This window comes from Psammomys obesus, unplaced genomic scaffold (assembly GCF_907164565.1).
Source record: "Psammomys obesus unplaced genomic scaffold, mPsaObe1.curated_primary_1811, whole genome shotgun sequence".
NCBI classification, from domain to species: Eukaryota; Metazoa; Chordata; class Mammalia; order Rodentia; family Muridae; genus Psammomys; species Psammomys obesus.
In genome coordinates this window covers 11,710,980-11,736,956 of record NW_026585626.1, presented here as the reverse complement: position 1 = coordinate 11,736,956, position 25,977 = coordinate 11,710,980, and positions in this window count along the sequence as shown.

Here is a 25,977-nt window from a genome sequence, read left to right as displayed (position 1 = left end):
TTGCTCTATAGTACAGCTTGAGATCAGGGATGGAGATACCTCCAGAAGATCTTTTATTGTAGAGGATTGTTTTAGCAATTCTCGGTTTCTCGTTATTCCATATGAAGTTGAGAATTTTTCTTTCCAGGTCTGTAAAGAATTGTGTTGGCAATTTGATGGGAATTGCATTAAATCTGTAGATTGCTTTTGGTAAGATGGCCATTTTTACTATGTTAATCATGCCAAGCCATGAGCATGGGAGATCTTTCCATCTTCTGATATCTTCTTCTAATTCTTTCTTCAGAGACTTGAAATTTTTTTCATACAAGTCTTTGACTTGCTTGGTTAGGTTTACCCCAGGTAACTTTATGTCATTTGTGGCTATTGTGAAGGGTATTGTTTCCCTAATTTCTTTCTTGGCCACCTTGTCTTTTGTATACAGGAATGCTACTGATTTTTTTTGAGTTAATTTTGTATCCGGCCACTTCCAGGACTATGTTGAAGAGATATGTAGAGAGTGGGCAGCTTTGTCATGTCCCTGATTTCGGTGGGATTGCTTTAAGTTTCTCTCCATTCAGTTTGATGTTGGCTAAAGGCTTGCTGTATATTGCCTTTACTATGTTTAGATATGTGCCTTGTATCCCTGATCTCTCCAAGACTTTAAACGTGAATGGATGTTGGATTTTGTCAAATGCTTTTTCAGCATATAGGGAGATAATCATGTGGGTTTTTTTTCTTTTAGTTTGTTAATATGGTAGATGAAATTGATGGATTTCCGTATATTCAACCAGCCCTGCGTACCTGGGATGAAGCCTATTTGGTCATAGTGGATAATATCTTTGATGTGTTCTTGGATTCGGTTTGCAAGTATTTTGTTAAGTATTTTTGCATCAATGATCATAAGGGAGATTGGCCTGAAATTCTCTTTCTTTGTTGAGTCTCTGTGAGGTTTAGGTACCAAGGTGACTTTGGGGCAAGTATTTTGTTAAGTATTTTTGCATCAATGTTCATAAGGGAGATTGGCCTGAAATTCTCTTTCTTTGTTGAGTCTCTGTGAGGTTTAGGTACCAAGGTGACTTTGGCTTCATAGAATGAGTTTGGTAATGTTCCTTCTGTTTCTATTTTGGGGAATAGTTTGAAGAGAATTAGAGTTAGCTCTTCTTTGAAGGTCTGATAGTATTCTGCGCTGAAGCCATCTGGTCCTGGGCTTTTTTTGGATGGGAGACTTTTAATGACCGCTTCTATTTCTTTGGAGGATATAGGACTATTTAATTGATTTACCTGGTCCTGATTCAGCTTTGGTAAGTCAAATCGATCAAGAAAATTGTCCATTTCATTTAGATTTTCAAATTTTGTGGCATGTAGACTTTTGAAGTAAGTCCTAATGATTGTTTGGATTTCCTCAGTATCTGTAGTTATCTCCCCCTTTTCATTCCCGATTTTGTTGATTTCGGTTGTGTCTCTCTGCCTTTTAGTTAGCTTGGCTAAGGGTTTGTTGACCTTGTTGATTTTCTCAAAGAACCATCTCTTGGTTTCATTGATTCTTTGAATTGTTTTATTTGTTTCTAATTGATTGATTTCAGCCCTGAGTTTGATTATTTCCAGCTGTCTACTCCTTCTTGGTGTGTCTGCTTCTTCTTTTTCTAGGGTTTTTAAGTGAGCCATTAAGTTGCTTGAATGAGCTGTCTCGAATTTCTTCTTGAAGGCACTTAGTGCTATGAACTTTCCTCTTACTACTGCTTTCATTCTGTCCCACAAGTTTGGGTATGTTGTGTCTTCATTTTTATTGATTTGTAGGAAGACTTTAATTTCTTTCTATATTTCTTCCCTGACCCAGCTGTCATTTAGTAACAAGTTGTTCAGTTTCCATGTGTGTGTAGGCTTTTTGCTATTTCTGTTATTGTTGAGGTCCAGCTTTATTCCATGGTGATCAGACAAGATACAAGGGATTATTTCAATCTTCTTGCATCTGTTGAGGCTTGCTTTGTGATCAACTATATGGTCTATTTTGGAGAAGGTTCCATGAGGTGCTGAGAAGGAGGTAAATTCTTTTGTGTTTGGGTGTAAAGTTCTGTAAATGTCTGTTAGGTCCAGTTGATTCATGATCTCTGTCAGAGTCATTGTTTCTTTGTTTAATTTCTGTTTTGTGACCTGTCCTTTGTTGAGAGTGTGGTGTTGAAGTCTCCCACTATTTATGTGTGGGGATCTATATGTGGTTTAAATTTTATCAATGTTTCTTTAACAAATGTGGGTGCTCTTGTATTTGGGGTATAGATGTTCAGGATTGTGATGTCTTCCTGGTGGAATTTTCCTTTGACGAGTATGAAGTTTCCTTCCCCATCTCTTTTGATTAATTTTGGTTGAAAGTCTATTATATCAGATATTAGAATGGCTACTCCTGCTTTCTTCTTGGGTCCACTTGCTTGGAAAGTCGTCTTCCAACCTTTAACCCTCAGGTAATGTCTATCTTTGTGCCTTAGGTGTGTTTCTTGTATGCAACAGATTGCTGGGTTTTATTTACGTATCCATTCTGTTAATCTGTGTCTTTTTATTGGAGAGTTGAGTCCATTGATGTTGAGAGAGATTAATGACCAGTGGCTGTTAGATCCTTTGATTTTGATGTTGGCTGTGGTCATAAGGTTGTGTGCTTGGTTGCTTCTTGTTTTACTGTAGTAAGGTTAATTATTTCCTGTGTTTTCTTGAAAGAAGCTAACTTTTTGGGGTTGTATTTTCCATTTCAGTGTCTTCTGTAATTCTGGATTTGTGTATGGGTATTTTTGAAATTTGTTTTTGTCATTGAATATCTTGTTTTCTCCGTCTATGAGGACTGAGAGTTTTTCAGGGTATAGTAGCCTGGGCTAACATCTGTGTTCTCTTAGGGTCTGCATGATATCCATCCAGGCCCTTCTGTCTTTCATAGTCTCTGTTGAAAAGTCAGGTGTGATTCTAATGGGTTTGCCGTTATATGTTACTTGGCCTTTTTCCCTTGCAGCTTTTAGTATTTTTTCTTTGTTCTGTATACTTACTGTTTTGATTATTATGTGGCGGGAGGATTTTCTTTTCTGGTCAAACTTGTTGGGTGTTCTGTAGGCCTCATGTATCCTTATTGGCCTCTCCTTTAACTTGGGGAAATTTTCTTCAATGATTTTGTTGAAAATATTTTCTGGGCCTTGGAGAAGGGAGTCTTCTTTTTCCTCTATACCTATTATTCTTAGGTTTTGTCTTTGCATATTGTCTTGGATTTCTTGGATGGTCTGTGTCAAGACTTTTTGAATTTAACATTTTCTTTGACAGATACATCGATTTCTTCCATTGTATCTTCTAAACCTGAGATTCTTTCTTCCATCTCTTGTAGTCTGTTGGTTATGCTTACCTCTGTAGTTCATGTTTTCTTCCCTAGATTCTTCCTCTCCATTATTTCCTCCATTTGTGTTTTCTTTAATTTTTCCAGTTCTATCTTCAGGTCTTGAGTTGTTTTGTTTACTTCCTTCATCTGTCTGATTGTACTTTCCTGTTTTTCTTTTAGTTCCTTCAACTCTGTTTCTTTTATTTCATTCAGTGCTTTAAGCATTTCCTTTCTAAAGGCCATAAACTGTTTGGCTGCAACTTCCTCTATTTCTTTACAGATGGCAATATTCTGTTTGAGTTTATCTTCCTCTATGTCTTTATGTATCTTATTTGTTTCCTCTGTTATCATCTTCATGAGCATAGTTGTTAGGTCATCTTCTTGGATTTCAGTTATGCTGGGGTGTCCAGGGCTACTTGCCCCTGGATAACTGGGTTCTGGAGGTGCCATATTGCTCTGTCTTTTGTTGCTTGAGCTTTTATGCTGGCCTCTACCCATTGTGCTATCTTAGGTGTTTGGGGTTATTTTCTGGTGGTTCCTGGGGATCCTGTGGTGGAGAGAATCCCCTTGGCAGATAGCTGGTTTTTCCTGAAGGATGTCTTCTCAGCTTTTTGGGTATAGTCCCTGGATGGCTGGCGTTTTTTCAGGAGTTGCTGCTGCTTACCTCAGGGATAGAGACCTGAGTGGTAACTGTGGTCTTTGTTAGTCGAGAGGGTTCTCGTCTCACCCAGGGAAGTCCTGAAGACAGCTGCCCTGTTTCTGGGTTTCTTGCTGTAAATTTAATGATCAGCTGCTGTGACCCAGTTGGACATCTGGTGTGCAGCAACTGTTTGTGCATGTGTCTGGAGCACAGCTGAGTGATGGCAGCTCGGCCCCACCGGTCTGTGAGACTTTTTCCAGGGAAGGATTGGGTGATTTAAGTCAATACAGTTTTCTTGCTTCCCTGTGGATTCTCTGGAGACAGGGACTCCCAGTCTCTTTTTTGCCCTGGGGCTCACTGCTCAGTCTCCACCAGCTGGCAGGTGCACAGAAACTGCCTGTGTCTGCCTTTCCAGCCTTTGGGAGCCTGGGCGTCTGCCTAAACTGGATAATTTTCCAGAGACCTTTTCGGGGTTGGGGTGTTGGCTGAGTGCTCTGAGATCAGACCAGCCGTTTCCCTCCCTGTGGGTTTGCACTGGACAGTGAAACTCATTCACTGGTGCCCTGGTGCCCACAGTTCTATCTGAGGTGGCGAATCAGGTGTGCAGGCAGGCAGGGCTCTTGCTGGAGCCTGGGTCCCTGGCTCTGGCTCCGGGTTGGCTCCTGTGGTGCCTGTGGAACCTGAGTCTTTTCCAGGGGATGTCTGGGTGACCTAAGGTCGGTCCCAATTGTTTCCTGCACCGTGGGGTTATCTCTCAACTGAAAATTCCAGTCTCTGATAGTGTGGTGCACAGGGTTCAGTCTGGGACCGTGACCAGAGCACACTGGTGTGTAGTTCTGGGCTGGGGCTGACGGCCAAGCATCTGGCGGAACCGGGATCTCTTCCGTGGTTTAACGGGGTGAGTTAAAAGCTGATTGAATCCCCCTCCGTGGGATATCCTCTCACCTGGGAAACACAATGACTGAGTTTTATGGCCGCAAGTTCTGATTGCTGGTCACTGTGCCAATCCTGCTGTGCTGCTGGTCAGAATGAGAGTCCTCCTTGAGCTGCCATCTTGCCCTGCCAGAATATTTTTTCTTTAAACCTTTACTGTTAACATGGTGAGTTTTTTTTTTAATGAAATTTTGAGGTTTCTAATGCATTTCCTTTAGTAATTTGGCAGTTTCTTCATTTCTTTGTGCCAGAGGACCTGGCAAACCTGTATGAGATTGAATAGGAGTGATATATAATGGATAGTGTCTACTTCTGATGGTCTGTTGCAATTCTATAAATAACAAAGGTAATTCTGAGTTATCAAGAATAAATTCGGGGGGCGGAGCCAAGATGGCGACTAGCACACACAGTTTCCAAGCTGTGGAAGAGAAAAAGTTCTGAGTTGATGAGTGGAAGAACTTCTGAAGCCAGGGAAACAACGGAGAGACTTTCTAAACAACAGGGAACATCGCCGGAGGTGAAAACCTTGGTCTCGGGTCACCCAGGGACTTGTTTGGGGAAGGTGAGAAATGATCCTTTGATCTCTCTGCACTCCCCTCCCCCAGACCTCCCTCCTCCTCGGCACAGTGGACTCGCCTTTCTCAGCGCAGACCTAACTGCCTGGGGCCTGCAGCCACTGAGGCTGAGCCCCAAGTCCTTTATCGGCAAAGGCCAGCAGTACTGTGTCTCGGAGCCCCAGATTCACGAGCAGCAGCTGCACCATCCTCCCAGGGCCCGAGTCTGCTAGACGCCATACTAGCTCCACAGGATCGCGATCACTGACGGTACGGCCCGCCCAATCCCACAGTGACAGAGAATACGCTATATACTCACCAAAACCAGACAGAAACGCCATACAAGCTAGACACACCAGGCGCTGGGCCTCCGAAGCTTGGAGAGCACAGTAAAGAGACCCCAGGACTTCCCAGAAAGCATCTGGACTAGCAACCCAGTCTCCAGTTACAGCGGGACTTTCTAACCTGGCGGCGGAGCAGCACTGAGCTGGCGGGGCACATCAGCCCTCCAGTTTAAGACTAACCAGGGCCAAACCAGAGAACAGAAAGGCTGGTTACCCCGATTCCCACTGACGTGACCACCCTGAAATCTCCAGCTGCAGCAAGACCTCATAACCTGGCAGTGACAGCAGCACAGAACTGGCGGAGCACATCAAAGAAGCAGGGCCAAACCAGAGAGCAGACAGCCCAGATACGCCGATCTCTGCCAAGTGTCCTGCCTGTAAGTGAGTGCACCCTTGAGAATCTGCAGCTCCACTGATCCTGGCTTCTTCTAAAACAGAAGCCAGGCATCTAACCCCCTCCCACCCATATACCCACTTTGGGAAACAGAGGGGCACTTGGAACATTGAAGTTCCTGCTCTGTGGGTCTAATTGAGGAGTTAAGGCAGTTAATGCCAGAAATTGCGCTGCGATCATCACTAGCGCCTGTGACATATACATTGGCAGAGCCCCTCCCACACACTCAAGGGTTCAACATTAGCCATCACTCTGTCCCTCGAGACACACGCCCACACCCACTTACACACACACACACATATACACACGCACGCACGCTTGCATTTGCCTCTGTTTGCGCCTGCGTACTTTCCTCCCACAGGTACAGCTAGTCCTCAGCATACGCTAAGGACACGGGACCTCTCTCAACTTCCTGAAGAATTCTCCAGACTCGAGAGAGAGACAGTACCAGTCTGATCGGCTGAATCCAAAAACAAACAGGGAAGGTCTCAGATAAGCCAATGGCCAGGGGTAGGCGAAAGAACATTTCCAACATAAATCAGGACATCATGACTTCACCAGCAAACCCCAAAATCGATGGATATTCCAATTCATCAGAAGCACAGGAAAATGACCTTAAAGCCATGCTTGCTCAATTATTTGAGGCTCATAAGGAGGAAATGAACAAATCTTTCAAGAGTTGGCCAGTCAATTGGAGGTAAAGAAAGAAGAAATAGACAAAACCCTTAAAGAAACACAGGCAAACATAGCCAAACAAATAGAGGCACAAGTAGAGAAGAAATTAGTGGCATACAAAAAGGAAATGAACAAAGAAATAGAGTCCATCGTAGAGAGACAGGAATCCAAATTCAAACACATAAAAGAAATGGTGCAAGGCATGAAAACAGAATTAGAATCAATAAAGAAAACACAAAGTGAGAAAACTCTTGAGCTGGAGAACTTGGAGAAAAGATCAGGAACCACAAAAGTAAGCATCACCAACAGAATACAAGAGATGGAAGAGAGAATCTCTGGAGCTGAAGACACACTTGCAGAAATTGATACTTCTCTCAAAGAAAAAGTAAAATCAGAAAAATTCCAATCACAAAATATCCAAGAAATCAAGGATGCTATGAAAAGACAAAATCTAAGAATAATAGGAATTGATGAAAAAGAAGACTCCAGGCTCCAAGGTCCAGAAAATATTTTCAAAAAAATCATAGAAGAAAATTTTCCCAACTTAAAGAAAGAGATGTCCATAAATATACAAGAGGCCTACAGAACACCAAATAGACTAGACCAGAAAAGAAACACATCACGTCACATCATAGTCAAAACACTAAATCTACAGAACAAAGAAAAGATATTAAAAGCAGCAAGGGAAAAAGGCCAAGTAACATATGAAGGTAGACCTATCAGAATCACACCAGACTTCTCATCAGAAACTATGAAAGCCAGAAGGGCCTGGGCAAGCATCATGGAGACTCTAAGAGATCACAAATGTCAACCCAGACTACTATACCCTGCAAAGCTTTCAATCAACATAGATGGAGAAAACAAAATATTCCATGACAAAACTAAATTTACGCAATATCTATACAGCAAACCAACCCTACAGAAGATACTAGAAGGAAAACTCCAATCCAACGAAAACGAATTCACCCAAGAAAACAGGGCATACAGATAATGTCCCAACAAAAATGAAAAGAAAACAAGCAATGAAACAAGGTAAGATCATCGACTCCATTACACAAGGAACTAACATGCATTGGTCAATATTATCTATCAATATTAATGGACTCAACTCACCAATAAAAAGACACAGGCTAACAGAATGGTTACGGAAACAGGACCCAACATTCTGTTGCATCCAAGAAACACACCTATGCAACAAAGATAAACACTACCTCAGAGTAAAGGGCTGGAAAAATGTTTTTCAAGCAAATGGTTCCAGAAAATAAGCTGGAGTAGCCATCCTAATATCTAATAAAATAGACTTTCAACCCAAGTTAATCAAAAAAGATAAGGAGGGCCACTATATTCTCATCAAAGGAAAAATCCAACAAGAGGACATCACAATTTTGAATATCTATGCCCCAAATACAAGAGCACCTACATTCGTAAATGAAACAATATTAAAGCTTAAATCATACATTGATCCTAATACCTTAATAGTGGGAGACTTCAACACCCCACTCTCATCAAGGGACAGATCAACCAGACAGACACCAAATAGGGAAATGAAAGCACTCACAGAATCCCTAAATCAAATGGACCTAATAGATGTCTACAGATCTTTTCACCCAAACTCAAAAGAGTACACCTTCTTTTCAGCACCGCATGGAACCTTCTCCAAAATAGACCATATAGTTGGTCACAAAGCAAGCCTCAACAGATACAAAAGGATTGAAATAATCCCTTGTATACTATCTGACCACCATGGACTAAAGCTGGACATCAACAACAACAGAAACAACAAAAAGCCGACACGCACATGGAAACTGAACAACTTACTACTCAATGACAGCTGGGTCAAGGAAGAAATAAAGAAAGAAATTAAAGACTTTCTAGAATTCAATGAAAATGAAGGCACAACATACCCAAATTTATGGGACACATTGAAAGCAGTGCTCAGAGGAAAATTTATAGCACTAAGTGCCTACAAGAAGAAATCTGTAACATCACATACAAACAACTTAATGGCCCAACTGAAAAACCTAGAAAAAAAAGAAGCAGATATACCCAAGAGGAGCAGACGGCTGGAAATAATCAAACTAAGGGCAGAAATCAATCAATTAGAAACAAATAAAATTATCCAAAGAATCAATGAAACAAAAAGCTGGTTCTTTGAGAAAATCAACAAGATAGACAAACCCTTAGCCAAACTAACTAAAAAGCAGAGAGAAACCATACAAATCAGCAAAATCAGAAAGGAAAATGGGGACATAACTACAGACACCGAGGAAATCCAAACGATTATTAGGTCATACTACAAAAGCCTATATGGCACAAAATTTGAAAATCTAAATGAAATGGATAACTTTCTTGACAGATTCCATCTACCAAAATTAAGTCAAGATCAGGTAGAAAGACTGAATAGTCCTATATCTCCCAAGGAAATAGAAGCAGTCATTAACAGTCTCCCCTCCAAAAAAAGCCCTGGACCAGATGGCTTCAGCGCAGAATTCTACAAGACCTTCAAAGAAGTACTAACACCAATTCTCCACAAACTATTCCATAAAATAGAAACAGAAGGAACACTACCAAACTCATTCTATGAAGCCACAGTCACTTTGATACCTAAACCACACAAAGATCCAACAAAAAAAGAGAACTTCAGACCTATCTCTCTTATGAACATTGATGCAAAAATACTCAATAAAATACTTGCAAACCGAATCCAAGAACACATCAAAGATATCATCCACCATGACCAAGTAGGCTTCATCCCAGGAATGCAAGGGTGGTTCAACATACGGAAATCCATCAATGTAATCCACCACATAAACAAAATGAAGGAGAAAAACCACATGATCATCTCCTTAGATGCTGAAAAAGCATTTGACAAAGTCCAGCACCCATTTATGTTTAAAGTCTTGGAGAGATCAGGGATACAAGGCACATATCTAAAGATAGTAAAGGCAATATACAGCAAGCCTATAGCCAACATCAAACTCAATGGAGAGAAACTTAAATCAATCCCACTGAAATCAGGGACAAGACAAGGCTGCCCACTCTCTCCATATCTCTTTAATATTGTACTTGAAGTCCTAGCCAGAGCAATAAGACAACTAAAGGAGATCAAGGGGATACAAATCGGAAAGGAAGAGGTCAAAGTGTCACTATTTGCAGATGATATGATAGTATACATGAGCGACCCCAAAGATTCAACCAGAGAACTTCTTCAGCTGATAAACACCTTCAGCAAAGTGGCAGGATACAAAATCAACTCAAAAAAATCAGAGGCCCTCTTGTATACCAAAGACAAAAAGGCTGAGAAAGAAATTAGGGAAACAACACCCTTCACAATAGCCACTAACAACATAAAGTACCTTGGTGTGACTCTAACCAAGCAAGTGAAAGACCTATTTGAGAAAAACTTCAAGTCTTTGAAGAAAGAAATTGAAGAAGATCTCAGAAGATGGAAAGATCTCCCGTGCTCATGGATTGGTAGGATTAACATTTTGAAAATGGCCTTCCTGCCAAAAGCAATCTACAGATTCAATGCAATTCCCATCAAAATACCAACTCAATTCTTTACAGACCTTGAAAAAAAGATTCTCAGCTTCATATGGAGAAACAAAAAACCCAGAATCTCCAAAACGATCCTGTACAACAACAGATCATCTGGAGGTATCTCCATTCCCGATCTCAAGCTGTACTACAGGGCAACAGTAATAAAAACTGCATGGTATTGGCATAGAAACAGAAAGGAGGATCAATGGAATCGCATAGAAGACCCAGAAATAAACCCACACACCTATGAATTCTCAATATTTGACAAAGAAGCCAAATCCATTCAATGGAAAAAAGACAGCATCTTCAACAAATGGTGCTGGACCAACTGGATGTCTACATGCAGAAAAATGAAAATAGATCCATATCTATCACCCTGCACAAAACTAAAGTCCAAGTGGATCAAGGACCTCAACATAAAACCAGATACTCTAAATCAGCTGGAAAAAAAAGTGGGAAACAGCCTAGAATTCATTGGCACAGGAGACAACTTCCTGAACAGAACACCAACAGCACAGGCTCTAAGAGCAACAATCAATAAATGGGACCTCATGAAACTGAAAAGCTTCTGTAAAGCAAAAGACACTGTCATCAAAACAAATAGACAGCCTACAGATTGGGAAAGAATCTTCACCAACCCTTTATCTGACAGAGGGCTAATATCAAGTATATATAAAGAACTAAAGAAGCAGAAAAGCAACAAACCAAGTAATCTACTTAAAAAATGGGGAACAGAGCTAAACAGAGAATTCTCGAAAGAGGAACGTCGAATGGCAGAGAAACACTTAAAGAAATGCTCAACCTCATTAGCCATTAGGGAAATGCAAATCAAAACGACCCTGAGATATCACCTAACACCCATCAGAATGGCCAGGATGAAAAACTCAAGTGATAGCACATGCTGGAGAGGTTGTGGAGAAAAGGGAACCCTCCTCCATTGCTGGTGGGAATGTAAACTGATTCAACCACTCTGGAAGTCAATCTGGCGCTTTCTCAGACAACTAGGAGTAGTGCTACCTCAAGACCCAGCTATACCACTCCTAGGTATATACCCAAAATTTGCTCAAGTACACAACAAGGACATTTGTTCAACCATGTTCATAGCAGCTTTATTTGTAATAGCCAGAACTTGGAAACAACCCAGATGTCCATCAACGGAGGAATGGATACAGAAACTGTGGTATTTTTACACAATGGAATACTACTCAGCAATCAAAAAGGAAGAAATCATGAAATTTGCAGGCAAGTGGTGGGATCTAGAAAAGATCATTCTGAGTGAAGTATCCCAGAAGGAGAAAGACAAACTTGGTATATACTCGCTTATATAGACCTACAAGACATGATAAACATAATGAAATCTACACACCTAAAGAAGATAATCAAGAAAGTGGACACAGGCGAAGGTGATTAATCCTCATTTAGAAAGACAAATGGGATGTGCATTGAACTTATGACAGGAGTCTATCACAAAAGGCATCTGAAAGACTCTACCTAGCAGTGTTTCAAAGCAGACACTAAGACTCATAACCAAACCCTCGGCAGAGTGCAGGGAATCATATGAAAGAAGGGAAGTTAGTATGATATGGAAAGGATAGGAGCTCCACAAGGACCAAATATATCTGGGCACAGGGTCTTTTCTGAGACTGACACTCAACCAAGGACCATCTATGGATATAACCTAGAACTTCTGCTCGGATGTGGCCTGTGGTAGCTCAGTAACCAAGTAGTTTTCCAAAGTAAGGGGAACACGGACTATTTCTAATAGGATCTCAAGAGCAGGCTGTTTGACCCCCACCCCAGGGGAGGAGCAGTCTGTTAGGCCACAGAGGAGGACTTTGCAGCCAGCCCTGAAGATACCTGATAAAACAGGGTCAGATGAAAGGGGAGGAGGTCCTCCCCTATCAGGGGACTTGGAAAGGGGCAGGGAGGAGACCAGGGAGGGAGTGTGGGGTTGGGGAGGGAATGAGGGAGCGGGATACAGCTGGGACACAGAGTTAACAAAATGTAACTAAAAAGAAAAAAAAAAAAAAAGAGATCATAAAAAAAAAAAAAGAAAGTTAACTAATGCGGAAAGTTGGTCCCTAGAAATGGGTGTTATTACTGTGATAACCATGATGATATGGTATATACATCTTTAGAACTGGTTTGTGGAGATAAATAAAATCTTTCCTTTAAACTGTCAAAAAAAAAAAAGAATAAATTCAGCACTTTCTACATGCAAAACAACTCTTTCTGCATATTGAGAATCAGTAATTACATTAGGAGATTCAGGAAAACCTAATAACACTATAAGAATTGAATACAATTCTTATTTCTGAACGGAAGAATATGGAATCTGGATAATCTTGTTTATTTTGTCTGATGTATAACCTGCCATTCTCATCTTGTTTGCATCAGCATAGAACTTTGGTGCCTCTGGAATTGGTGATCTCTTTATAACATGTGGAAGAATCCAATTAATTCTTTTTATAAACTGAATATGTTTTCTTTTAGGATATCTGCTATTAATTTCTGCCAAGTAGTTATTATTTTTTGCCAATTATTCATTGATTACCAACAATGACATAATTTCATTATTATTATTAAGAGGCACTACAATTTCGAGTAGATCTGTTCCTGACCATTGATGTAGTATTATTCTACCTTTTATGATTAATTTAGAAATATTTTATAGGTATGTCTTTAATTTTTTACTTTGTTCATGTGCTAAAAAAAATCTATTCCATAATACTATCTTCCCTTTGCATAATGAGCCCCCGTAGGAGAATGAATTGAAGTCAAAATGACCTTCAATACAATCAAGTTTAGAAGCAATTCAATTCATATATGCATCTTACAGTCTTTTTTCTAACAGAGTTAACTTTTTCTGCTTCAGTGTTAAAGATCTTGCACTGTTTAAATCTGAATTTTCTTGTAATGTTTGAAACAAATTCCTTAACTCATAAGTACTTAATCTAGTTGTAGGTCTCAGCCAGTTAATATCTCCCATTAATTTTTGAAAATCATTAAGTGTTTGCTATTGACCCTACAGGTCAAATTTTGTGGTCAAATTTTTGTCAACTTATTTTATATAACCCAGATAGTTAATAGACTCTCCTCTCTGTAGTTTTCTGGAACAGTCTGTAACCATTAGCATGGCACAATATTCTGTGTTTCCTAAAACATTTTCTCTAAGGCATCATCATAAGAATCAGCCAGTATTACATCATTCATGTAATAATAAATAATAGATTGACTGAGATTGCCTGCCAATTATTTCTAGCAGATTTTGTGCAAAATATTTACAAAAAGTTTGATTATTTAACATTCCCTGTGGAAGCACCCTCCAGTTGTATCTTTTGAAAGTACCTACTTTTAACAATAAAAATAAAAGCAAACCTTTTCTTATCCTACTCACTCAAGGGAATTGTAAAAAAAAAAAAGTCTTTTAAGTCAATTACTATTATAGGCCATGACTTAGGTAACAAAGAAGGTAAAGAAATTCCAGGTTGCAAAGGACCAGTTAGTTGAATTACACTATTCACTGCTCTTAAATTTGTTACCATCTTTTATTTTCCTGATTTTTTTTTTTTTACAACAAACACAAGGGAATTTCTTGGGCTGGTAGACTGTTCTGTATGTTGAACCGCTTTTGTACCCATTGTTAAGTGCCTGCAATTTTTCTTTTGTTATGTTTCACTGCTCTTGCCACACAGGTCTCTTTGATATCCATTTTAAAGGTGGGGCTGGTTGGTGTTGGTATTTCAGCAGTGGCTCTTCTTATAAATTTGGAAACTCAATTTCTGTGATGTCTTGTGTTTGGACAGTGGCATAGCTTGTGATTGTTCTTGAGTATATGTATCAATATCTTCAGAGCATCTACCATTTTACCCCTAGTTTTATCATTGGCTGTCTCTGGGGTGGTAGGACCATAAACACCAGTGATTATTTTTCAATATTTAACTTTTGGAGATAGTGTAAGAGATGTACCAGTGGCCATATCCAAAGCCCCACTACCTTCAGTAGTATGCATGAGATCAGCAATATTTACTTTTGATCTTCCTGCCTTCACGTCCTGGATGACCAAAGGAAAACGGCTATTTTTTGCTATGGCTTTGTTCTTCCACCACAATAACCATTGTAACTGCTGACCACCTTCTAGCACACCTAACATCAATCACTTCTAATCTTGGAGAATAAATCTGTTTTGTATAGCCTAGTTACTTAATATTTGTTTAATGAAAGATGAATACATTCCATACCATATAATACAATCTTTTAAATGCTTTAGATCTAGTATTTCTAAATGCTATGTCATTCTAAATAATGGCATGTCTTCTCATCATAAGCCTCACCACCATCATTACCAGGTATATACCATACAAATACTGGGAAGGTGGATGGTACCTGTGTAGCCCCAGGCAATTCCTCTAGTGGTGCACTTGGCTCCAGAGCTCTATTGGCTTGTACAGATTTCTGTTTTTCCCAGTCTCCTGTCACACACAGTTGCTCTGAACACCTGGCGGTGCATGGAGCAGGGCAGGGTGGCAAGAGCAAGGAAAGATTGGGTAAGGGGCTGGTTGGTAGGGGGAGGGCTTTTGTTTTTCCATTCCATGTTTGAACACTTTTTTTTCCTCCTTTTATCAGCAGTGGTATTTGCTTCCCAAAGGTTTTTATCTCTATTTGCAAACTCTCTTGTTGTACCAGTAATTCTGCAATCCTTTTGAAAACAAGAGAATTGAATAACACTTCTGTTTTGTTTTTTTTTTTTAAATCTGATCCACTTTTTTATCAAACCCCTTTATATCCACTCGTAACTTTTCTACACTTTGTAATTGTTCAGTCATTCTTGCAATCTTTTTAAAGAATAGAATATAGGAAGAAGACAAAGCAAAAACAGAAAATCCCAAATGGAGAAACGAGGGAGAGAACTCAACAGCAGCAGCTGCTATAAACATTTTGCTGACATCTTAAAACAGTACATTCATTCCTTCTTAACTTGCTGTCTTCTGTAAGGCTCTAGAAACTGTTCCCATTATTCCTAAGCCATGTTAGGGTGTCACTTATTAGCCCTTTTTTATCTATTTTAATTGGTTTCTTACCAACCACTTTGAGTGCCACCTGTTGCACTCATTTTAAAACTGTATTTTATTTGAGGTGCCATAAAGCCTCTCCCTTTCAACCTTCCAACCCTAGGTAGGAGAGAGAAGGTTAGTGATGAGGGGGCACAGACACATTTACACTTCTTCCAGATGTTTAGGGTCAATGGGTTCTTTAGGGGCTATACTAATGCTCCTTTAACAGCAAACACAGCAAGCAGTCTCCTCTTTCTCTTCCAAGTCACCTCATTGAAATTTTCTCTTCATCTGTCTCCAAGATGCGATACTGTCTCTCTCTGGTTTCTCCCACTGGCCACATGCCACACATGCTACACTTTCTCTCCCTGGGCTCTCCTGTTTATATCTTTCAGAGTCCTAGACCATGCATCTCTCCATGTTGCACAAGACAGGCCATTACCAGCTGGCAAAGACCATTCCCCACCAGAGGCAGTTATGAACTGTAGACAAACTAAAGCCCAAACTAAAATTCCACAATTGGGGTTAAAACAAAAACATATTTACATAACATAACTGAGTTTTTGAAGAAATCCAAACTTCCATTACACCTAACAAAATAGCCTTCCAACCAAAATTAATCAAAAGGGTTGGAGGACATTTCATATTCACGAAAGGAAAAATCCATCAAGATGACATGTCAATTCTTATCATCTATGTCCCAAACACAAAGGCATCCACCTTTGTAAAAGAAACATTTCTAAGGTTTAAATCATACATCGAATGTCATATATTACTACCAGGAGACTTTGATATCCCATTCTCACCAACAGAAAGATCATCCAGGCAAAAACTGAACAGAGAAACAATGGAGCTAACTGACACAATGACTCAAGCACATCTCACATATCTACAGAACATCTCACCCAAACTAAGAAGCATACACCCTTTTCTCAGTACCTCATGGGACTTTCTCCAAAACTGTCACAAAGCAAATGTCAACAGATACAAAAAAAAATGAAGTAACCCCACGAATTCTATTAGACCATTACCGACAAAAGCTGGGTTTCAACGGCAACAGAAACAAGAGAAAGCCTACAAACTCATGGAAACTACACAAATTTCTACTGAAGGACTATTGTGAAAATGAATTCACAGCATACCAAATCTTACAGCATGAATTGAAAACAGTGCTAAGAGGACATTTTATAGTACTAAGTTCCTTCATAAAAAAATTAGAGAGGCCCCATACTAGTTAACTTAACAGTACACCTGAAAGCTCTAGAACAAAAAGAAGCAAACACAGCCAAGAATGCCATCTACCTAAGAGTGAACGGCAGGAAACAATCAAACTCAGGGCTGAAATCAACAAAATAGAAACAACGAGAACAATACAAAGAATCAATGAAACGAAGAGTTGTTTCTTCCAGAAAATCAACAAGATAGACAAACCCTAATCCAAACTAGCTAAAAGACATAGACTATCCAAATTAACAAAATCATAAATAAAAAGGCAGACATAAACACAGACAGGGAGGAAATCCAAAGAACCATTATGTCGCACTTTGAAAACCTGTACTACATAAATTGGAAAACCTGAAAGAAATGGATAATTTTCGCTTAATAGATACCAGTTACCAAAGCTAAATCAAGATCAGACAGGCAATTTAAATAGAGTTATAACCCCTACAGAAAGAGAAACAGTCATTAAAATTATCCCAACCAAAACAAATCCAGGGCCAAATGGTTTTAGTGCAGAATTCTACCAGACTTTCAAATAACCATACTCCTCAAATCATTCCATAAAATAAAAAGAGAAGGAACATTGCCAAATTTATTTTGTGAGGCCGCGTTCACCCTGATACACAAACTATGCAAAGACTCAACCAAGAAAGAGAATAACAGACCAATTTCCCTCATGAAAATAAATACAAAGATACTCAATAAAATACAAACTGAATCCAAAGACACATCAAAAACATCATCTACCATGAATAAGTAAGCTTCATCCCAGAGATGCAGGGATGCTTCAACATAGAAAAATCTGTCAATATAATCCATCATATAAGCAAACTGAAGAAAAAAAACCCACATACATGATCATCCTATTGGATGTGGAAACAGCCTGTGACAAAATCCTACACTGTTTCATGATGAAAGTCTGGGAGAGATCAGGGATACAAGGGACACAGCTAAACATAGTAAATGAAATGTACAGCAAACCAATAGTCAACATCAAATTAATGTAGAAGAACTCAAAACAATTCCATTAAAATCAGGAACAAGACAAGACTGTCCATTCTCTTCATATTTATTCAATGTAGTACTTGAAGTTCTAGCTGAAGTAATAAGACCACTAAAAAAATATCAAGGGGATACAAATGGGAAAGGAAGACATCAAAGTATTGCTATTTGCAGATGATATAATAGTATATATAAGTGACCCCAAAAATTTTTATGAGAGAACTCCTATAGCTGATAAACACCTTCAGTGAAGTGGCTGGATATAATATTAATTCAAACAAAACAACAACAAACCCCTGTATCCCTCTTATATACAAATAACAAATGGACTCAGAAAGAAATTAGGGAAATAACACCCTTTATAATAGCCATGAATAATATAAAATCGCATACAATAAAAGAAAATCTAGACATATCACCATCCCTGATTGCAAGCTACACTACAAAGTTGTACTAATAAAAACCACATGGTATTGGCATAAAAACAGACAAGCTGATCAGTGGAATTGAACTGATCACCCAGATAGAAATCTACATACCTCCGGGCACCTGATTATTTTTATAACAAAGCCAAACTTATGCAATGGAAAAGAGAAACCCCCCTCAACAAATGGGGCTGCTCTAAGTGGATGCATGCACGTAGAGGAATGCAGATAGATCCATATCTACCTGCACAAAACTAAAGTCCTCAACATAAAACCCGATTCACTGAACCTAAGAGAAAGTAGGAAATAACCTTGGATATATTGGCGCGTGAGACATTTCCCAGAACAGAACACAATAATGCAGGAATGAAGATTAACAATTAATAAATGGGACCTCATGACAGTGTCAAAAAGACAGAGCAGCAGCCTACAAAATGGGAAAATATCTTTACTAACCCTACTTCAAACAGAGGGCTGATATGCAAAATATATAAAGAACTCAAGAAAGTAGTTATCAACAATCCTAATCATCCAATTAAAAAATAGTGTACAGAGCTAAACAGAGATTCTCAATAGAGAAATCTCAAATGGCCAAGAAGCATTTGAAGAAATTTTCAACATCCTTAGCTATCAGGGAAATGCAAATCAAAATGACTCTGAAATTCCATTTTACACCTGTAAGAATTGCCAAGATCAAAAACACAAGTAACAGCTTATGCTGGCAAGGAGGTAGAGCAAAGGGACTACTCCTCCATTGTCGTTGGGAGTGCAAACTTGTACAGCCACTTTGGCAATCAATACGGCAGTTTCTCAAAAGAATTTGGAATTGATCTACCTCAAGACCCAGCTATACCACTCTTGGTCATATACCAAAATATTCTCCATCCTACTACAAAGACACTTGCTCAACTGTTCATAGCAGCTTTATTCATAATATCCAGAAACTGGAAACAACCAAACAGTGGATAAAGGAAATGTGGTACATTTACACAACACAGTATTACTTGGCTGTTAGAAACTATAATATCATGAAATTTTAGGCAAATGGATGGAACTAGGAAAAAAATGGTCCTGAATGAGGTAACCCGGGCCAGAAAGACAAACATGGTTTTACACACTTATTAGTGGATATTTACTGTAATGTAAAGAATAATCATGCCACAGTCCACAGACCCAGAAAGGCTAAGTAACAAGGAGGGAGTGTGTGTATCACCCTGGGAAGGGGAAATAGAATAGATTTACTGGTGGACTGGGGGTAGATGGGGAAGGGAAAGGGAGGGATCATGTAGGGAGGTGATGGGGAGGAGGGTACTGGGAGAGACAACAGGAATTGGTAGGCATTTGGGGCCAATATAGAAACCTAATACAATGAAAACTTCCAGGAATTAATTAGGGAGAACCTAGCTAAGACCCCTAGTAATGGAAGTTATAGAACCTATACTGGGCATCTCCTATAACTAGTCAGGACTTCCAGCTGAGGGATTGTGACACCAGTCCAGTCACAAAACCTTCGAACTACAATTTGTCTTTCCAGCATATAATGCATCTGGTAATGGTGGCACAGAAATGTGGGAGTAACTAACCTGCCGCAAGAGCCTACCTCTGACACTGCCTGAAGGACCAGAAACCAGAATTCAGATGGCCCAGAGACCTAGAATAGAACTAAACATGACTAGCAAAAAAAAAAAAAAGTCAACGAAATGATTCCTAATTATATTCTTTTATACTATACATTGGTGCCTAACCGAATTGCCATCAGAGAGGCTTCATCTAGCAACTGACAGAACCAGATGCAGAGACCCATAGCCAAACATTAGGTGGAGCTCAGGGAATCCTGTTGAAGTAGGCGAGGAAGGATTGTAGGAGTCAGAGGGGCGAAGGAAGTCATAAGAAAAGCCACAGCATCAACAAACCCGGAATCATAGAGACTCAGACCACCAGGGAGCCTGCATTAGTCTGACCTAGGTCTTATGCATATTTGTTATGGTTGTATAACTTGGTGGTTTTGTGTGACTCCTAGCAGAGGGAGCAGGGGGCTGTTTCTGATGCTTTTACCTGCTTTTGGAACCCTTGTTCTCCTCCTGGGTTGTCACATCCAGTCTTAATATGGTCCTGTCTGGCTAAGAGGTGATCATTTCAGTCTCCATGACCCCTGCTGCCTCATTAGGGGCAGCCTTCAGAATGACTAAGATCAAAAACACAAGTGACAGAACATTCCGGAGAGGATGTGGAGAAAGGGGAGCCTTCCTCCATTGCTGGTGGGAGTTCAAACTTGTACAACCACTTTGGAAATCTATCTGGCACTTTCTCAGACAATTGGGACTAGTGCCACCCCAAGACCCAGCTATACCACTCCTGGGAATATACCCAAAAGATGCTCCACCATACAACAAAAACATTTGCTCAACTATGTTCATAGTGGCTTTATTGGTAATAGCCAGAAACTAGAAACCACCTGGGTGTCCCCAAACCAAAGAATGGATAAAACAATTGTGACACATTTACACAATGGAATACTACTCAGTTATTAAATATAAGGAAATCATGAAATTTGCAGGCAAATGGATGAAAATAGAAAAGATCATCCTGAGTGAGGTCACACAGACCCAGAAAAACACACATGGTATGTACTTACTTATAAGCAGATATTAGACCTATAGTACAGGATAATCACACTACAATCCACAGACCCAAAGAAGGAAAGTAACAAGGAGGCCCAAGGGAGGGTGCTGGAGTGTCACTCAGAAGGGGAAATAGAATAGACAGCAGAAGTGTATGAAGAGAGGGAACTGGACAGAAGATGGAATGAGGAAGGAAACAAGGGTGGGGATCAGATGTAGGGAGAATGGAATGGGAAGTGAGAAGGCTGGGAAGAAGAATGGAAACTGAGGCAGAGACTCCTCTTTAACAAGCTGGAGGCCTGGGACAGGGTAGGCTCCTGGGAGGATATGGATATGATTCCAACTGAGATTCCTAACGGGGCAGCGGGAGTCATGGAGACTGAAATGACCACACCTCTTAGCAAGGCAGGACCAGAAGAGGGAGGGAAACAACAACCCACCAACAAAACCTTTGATTCAAAAATTACCCTGCCTACAAGAAGTGCAGGGATAAAGAGGGAACAGAGATTGAGCGAAAGTCCAACCAATGATTGGCCCAACCTGAGACCCACTCCACGGTAGAGAGCCAGCCCTTGGCATTATTAATGATGCTCTGCTCTGCTGGCAGACAGGAGCCTAATTTGACTGTTGTCTGGGAAGCTCCATCCAGCAGCAGATCTAGACAGATGCTAGAATTTTATAGCCAAGCATGGCGTGAAATTGGAGGTCTTGTGGGAGTGCTGGGGGGGAATGGAAGGATCTGGAGGGGATAGAAACCCCTCAAGAAGACAAACAGAGACAACTAACCCAGTCTCATGGGGGCTTACAACGATTGAGACATCAAATAAAAAGCATGCATGATCTGGACCTACCCCCTACGTATATGCGGCGATTGAGTGGCTTGGTCTTCAGGTGGGTTGCCCGGCAACTGGAGTGGACGGCTATTTCTAACATGGGCTCTATTATCTGCTTTTGAATTACTTCCCAGTCAGGGCTGCCTTGTCTGGCCTCAGTTGGATGAGGGTATGCCCAGTCCTTATGTGACTTGATGTGCAGGGGAGGGTTGATATCGGGGGTGGGGAGACTTCTTTTCTGGGGGGAAGGGAGGAGGAGAAAGGGAAAGAGAGGGAGAAAAACTTGGAGGAGAGGATGGAGGGAGCACTCTTGGGATATAAAGTAAATAAACATAAATAAGATGAAAATTTAAAACTAAAAAATAAAATAAAATCAGGTATTGGTCCTACTGAACAAGCTACAGCATTTAAAAAAACAACAACAAAAACAAAACAAACAAACAAAGACCCAAAAAACCTTGTTTTGTAATGGAAAGATACCCTTTCACTCCAAAGAGAACAGATCTAATTATAATGTATTTATTTATTTGTGTATGTTTGTTACTTTGTTTGTATCTTTCTCTATGTGTGTGTTTGTATATGTTTGAGTGTGTGTCTGTGTGTTGGTCTGTGTACAAACATGTGTGTCTCTGTGTGTTTGTGTGTGTCATATCTCTACTCTTAAGTTGCTTCTTGTACTTAAAAAAGATTTTGGTAATTTCATACGTGAATACAATATATGTATATCATATCCATTTCCCTTTCTCGCCAGCTTCCTATTTCTCTTTTTTTAATCTTAATTTTTCTATTAATCACAGGTTATTTACTTTGTATCCCAGCTATAGCCCCCTCCTTCATTCCCTCCCAAACCACCCTTCTTTCTCATCTCCTCCCTGCCCTTTTCCAAGTCCACTGATAGGGGAGGACCTCCTCCCCTTACATCTGACCCTAGCTTATCAGGTATGGAGTTCCACAAGGACAAAATATGTCAGGGCACGAGGGCCCTCTATGAGACTGTTTCTCCAACCAAGGACCATGTATGGATATAAACTAGAACCCATGCTTGGTTGTAGCCCATGGTAGCTCAGTAACCAAGTGGGTTTTTCCTAGTAAGGGGAACAGGAACTATTTCTGACATGAATGCAACAACTGACTCTTTGACCTCCCCCACCCCCCACCAAGGGAGGAACAGTCTTGCTAGGCCACAGAGGAGGACATGGCAGCCAGTCCTGAAGAAACCTATTTTTCTTTCAACTATATGTATTTATAAATTTCTGTCAATAGTCTAATTATACAAATGTTCTTTAGATGAGCTAGTAGAAACATATTATGTTCTTGTTCACAGACACATTTATAACAGAAAGCCCCCGAGTGCAACAGTGCAAAAACGAGAGAAAAACAATGTAGCTTCTCACTTTGTCTCGGGGAGGAATAAGAAACATGTTGAATGATATCTTTGGTCAGTATTTCCTAACCATTTGAGACAGTGAAAGGGTTCCATGAATCTCTGTGCTAACCTGGTGGAGGGATCATTATGAGTTCAATCTCACTAGAATGAGTTCTGAAGGAAACTAACATGCCCAGAGTTTGTCTTCACACCCAATCATATAGCAAAATATAAGTCATGGCTGTGCACCTCAGGATGGTGTTAAGGCAACTGCTTGAACTTTCCCAATAGCATAGATCTTATTTTCACTAGTTTCCACAGATGTCAGCACCGCGCAAAATTATTTATAGCTAACACTGACTCTCAATGCTCATTTTATTTGTTTCAGTGATATGATTTCATTTAGGAAAATTACCCTTAAAGCCAAGGTAAATTTAAACAAAATATTATTTCAGTTGGGTGGCATTATCAATGTTAGCTAAGATTTTTGCCTTTCTCCTTCTTTCATAAGAGCATTATCAACATTCTTGTTGGTGAGTGAATAACCCTATTTTATTAGGAAAATGAGGTAGAGAAAATAATAACAAGTACATGGCTATCTTTTGAAATGTGCCATTATAAATGTTATCAACAATAATGATAATAGTGAAAAAGAACATTTACTCATCAAAATGAAATTAATATTAGAGATATGTGTAGCAAATACGTTTAACTTTGTGTATTTGGGGTAGAAGAAATGGCAGAGCACGTAAGAGCAGTTGCTGTTTTACAGACCTGAGTTCAGTTCCCAGCATCCATTCCAGGCAGCTCACTAGTACCTGTAAATCCAGGGCCATCTTCTGACCTGCTCAGGCACCTTCACACACAAGATATACAATCACATTAATGCATGTACACAGACATATACATACACACATACAATAAATCTGTAAAAATGTATATATTTGTAGCCATAGAATTTTTTACTTGCACTAAAATTCATAAAGCACGTAATCTTAAAAAATAATACATATGTAAATCAACAAAGTAAAAAAGATAAGTCAGTGACTAAATACAGGTAAAGAATTGGAGAAATAGGAAACTGACTTGTTTTGTGGTGCTGGGAATCGAAGTTAGGACTTTATACAAGCTAATTGGGTGCTCTACCCCTGAGCTACATTTTCAGTGGAAGTTCTGATCTTGAATGCAATAGAGTGAGAAGTAGAAAAAAAAAAAAAGAACATTTGATGGGTATGGAAAGTACAACGAGAGGATCAACTTATGCCTGCTGGGAAAAGAAAATAAAGAGAATTTTAAAAAATGGATTTGAAGCACTAGTGGCAGACTTAAAGATAGTTATGAATACCCATAAAGGAAGGACAATACTATGGCTATGATAAAAACAAGAACTTCAGAAAAGAAAACTTGCAAAGAAATATTTAAATACTACTATAGAAAAAGGGTATGTTACTTATAATGCTAAATAATGAGACACTAGGCATCATGATAGGCAGCATATATGCCCAAATTTAGATAATATGATGTCAAAGAAATAAGGGAAAATGATTGCTGGCTTATCCATTTATGATTAGCTAGACTGTTCTAGGAAGGGGAAGAAGAAGTAGAAAGACATTATATATGAGACTAAGGACACAGAGAACTAAGAGATTTCTCTTTTTAAAAAAATTATTCACTAATAATTTTCTACATTTATATAATAAATTTTAGTCACTTTCATCCCTGTGCTGTTTAATTTGACACAAACATAACATGAGGGGAGGAAATAATAAAATAATAGTAATAAAAGCCCATGAGGGGAGGAAACCTCAACTGAAATATTGTCTCCAAAATACTTGGCTGTAGGTGAGCACATAGAAAATTTTTTAGCTCTTGATATGGGAGTGCCCAACCCATTCTGGGTGATGGCACCCATAGGCTGCTGGTCCTGGATGTGGTAAGAGAGCAGGCGAGCAAGCCTTGGAGACAGCCCAGCAAGAAGCAGTTCTCCATGGTTTCTGCACCAGATCTTACCTCCAGGTTTCTGTCCTGCTTAAGTTCCTGCCTTGACTCCCCTCAGTGATGGGTGTTCCATGGATGTGTAAGTGAAATAAACCCTTTCTTCCCCAAGTTTCTTTTGACCATGTTGATCCACAGCAGAAATAGAAATCCTCACTAAGGCAATCCCCATTCCATGCCTTCATGCTCTTTCTGCTCTTGCTGGTCTTCAAAACAAGTTTGTTTGTTTGTTTGTTTGTTTTTCTTTGTGTGGCTCACTGAGTTTGGGTGGAAGTTATTCAGTGGATCAAGGGCTATGTTTTTGTGGCTATGTCACTGAAGAATCTGATAATCCCAAACCCACAACTATTAATTGCTATTATCCTCCTCTTGGGAGAAGTGAAGACTCAGGAGGCCTTCCCTCACCCATGATGAAAAGTTAGTAGACAATATATTCTTTATAGTGCAACAGTGACATGGCTCTTAGTTGGACAACCAATTGTTCTCTGGGTGGATTTGAGGTCTATTGCATGAAAAGGAACTCATGACTGATTCTGCAAACCTGGTTAAGAGTCCATAGGGTGGCTATCAAAAACCCCACTAGGGAACCTAATATTATTGTTTTGCAAAACACACAAGGTGTCAAACTTTTTTCTTAAGTATGCAAGTTTATGCCCATGATTAATGCTCTACCAAACGTTTATCAGAGAAACTTTAATGCAGAAACCCATAAATGGGCAATGAAGATGTGATAAGAGGTTTTCCTAGCAACTGTTTCTCACTAAAATGGTTTCTTCAGTCAGTGAAAAAAATAAATATTAAGTGGAGTGTGGTACAAAAAATTAAAACCATGAATGCAGTGAAATATAAAAATCTGGTAGATAGCTTTTCATTTTAAGATAATGAAAAGTAAATATAATATATGTAGGCCACAATTACAGTGGGAGAACATTGTATTGCAGGCAAATGGCTGGTTAGGATGGGACTATCAAATGTCTTCAAAGGATGAAGACTGACTACGTGTGGAGTTAGTTTCATTTTCTTTGTTTTTATTTTCATTGTTAGATGTTTGAAAC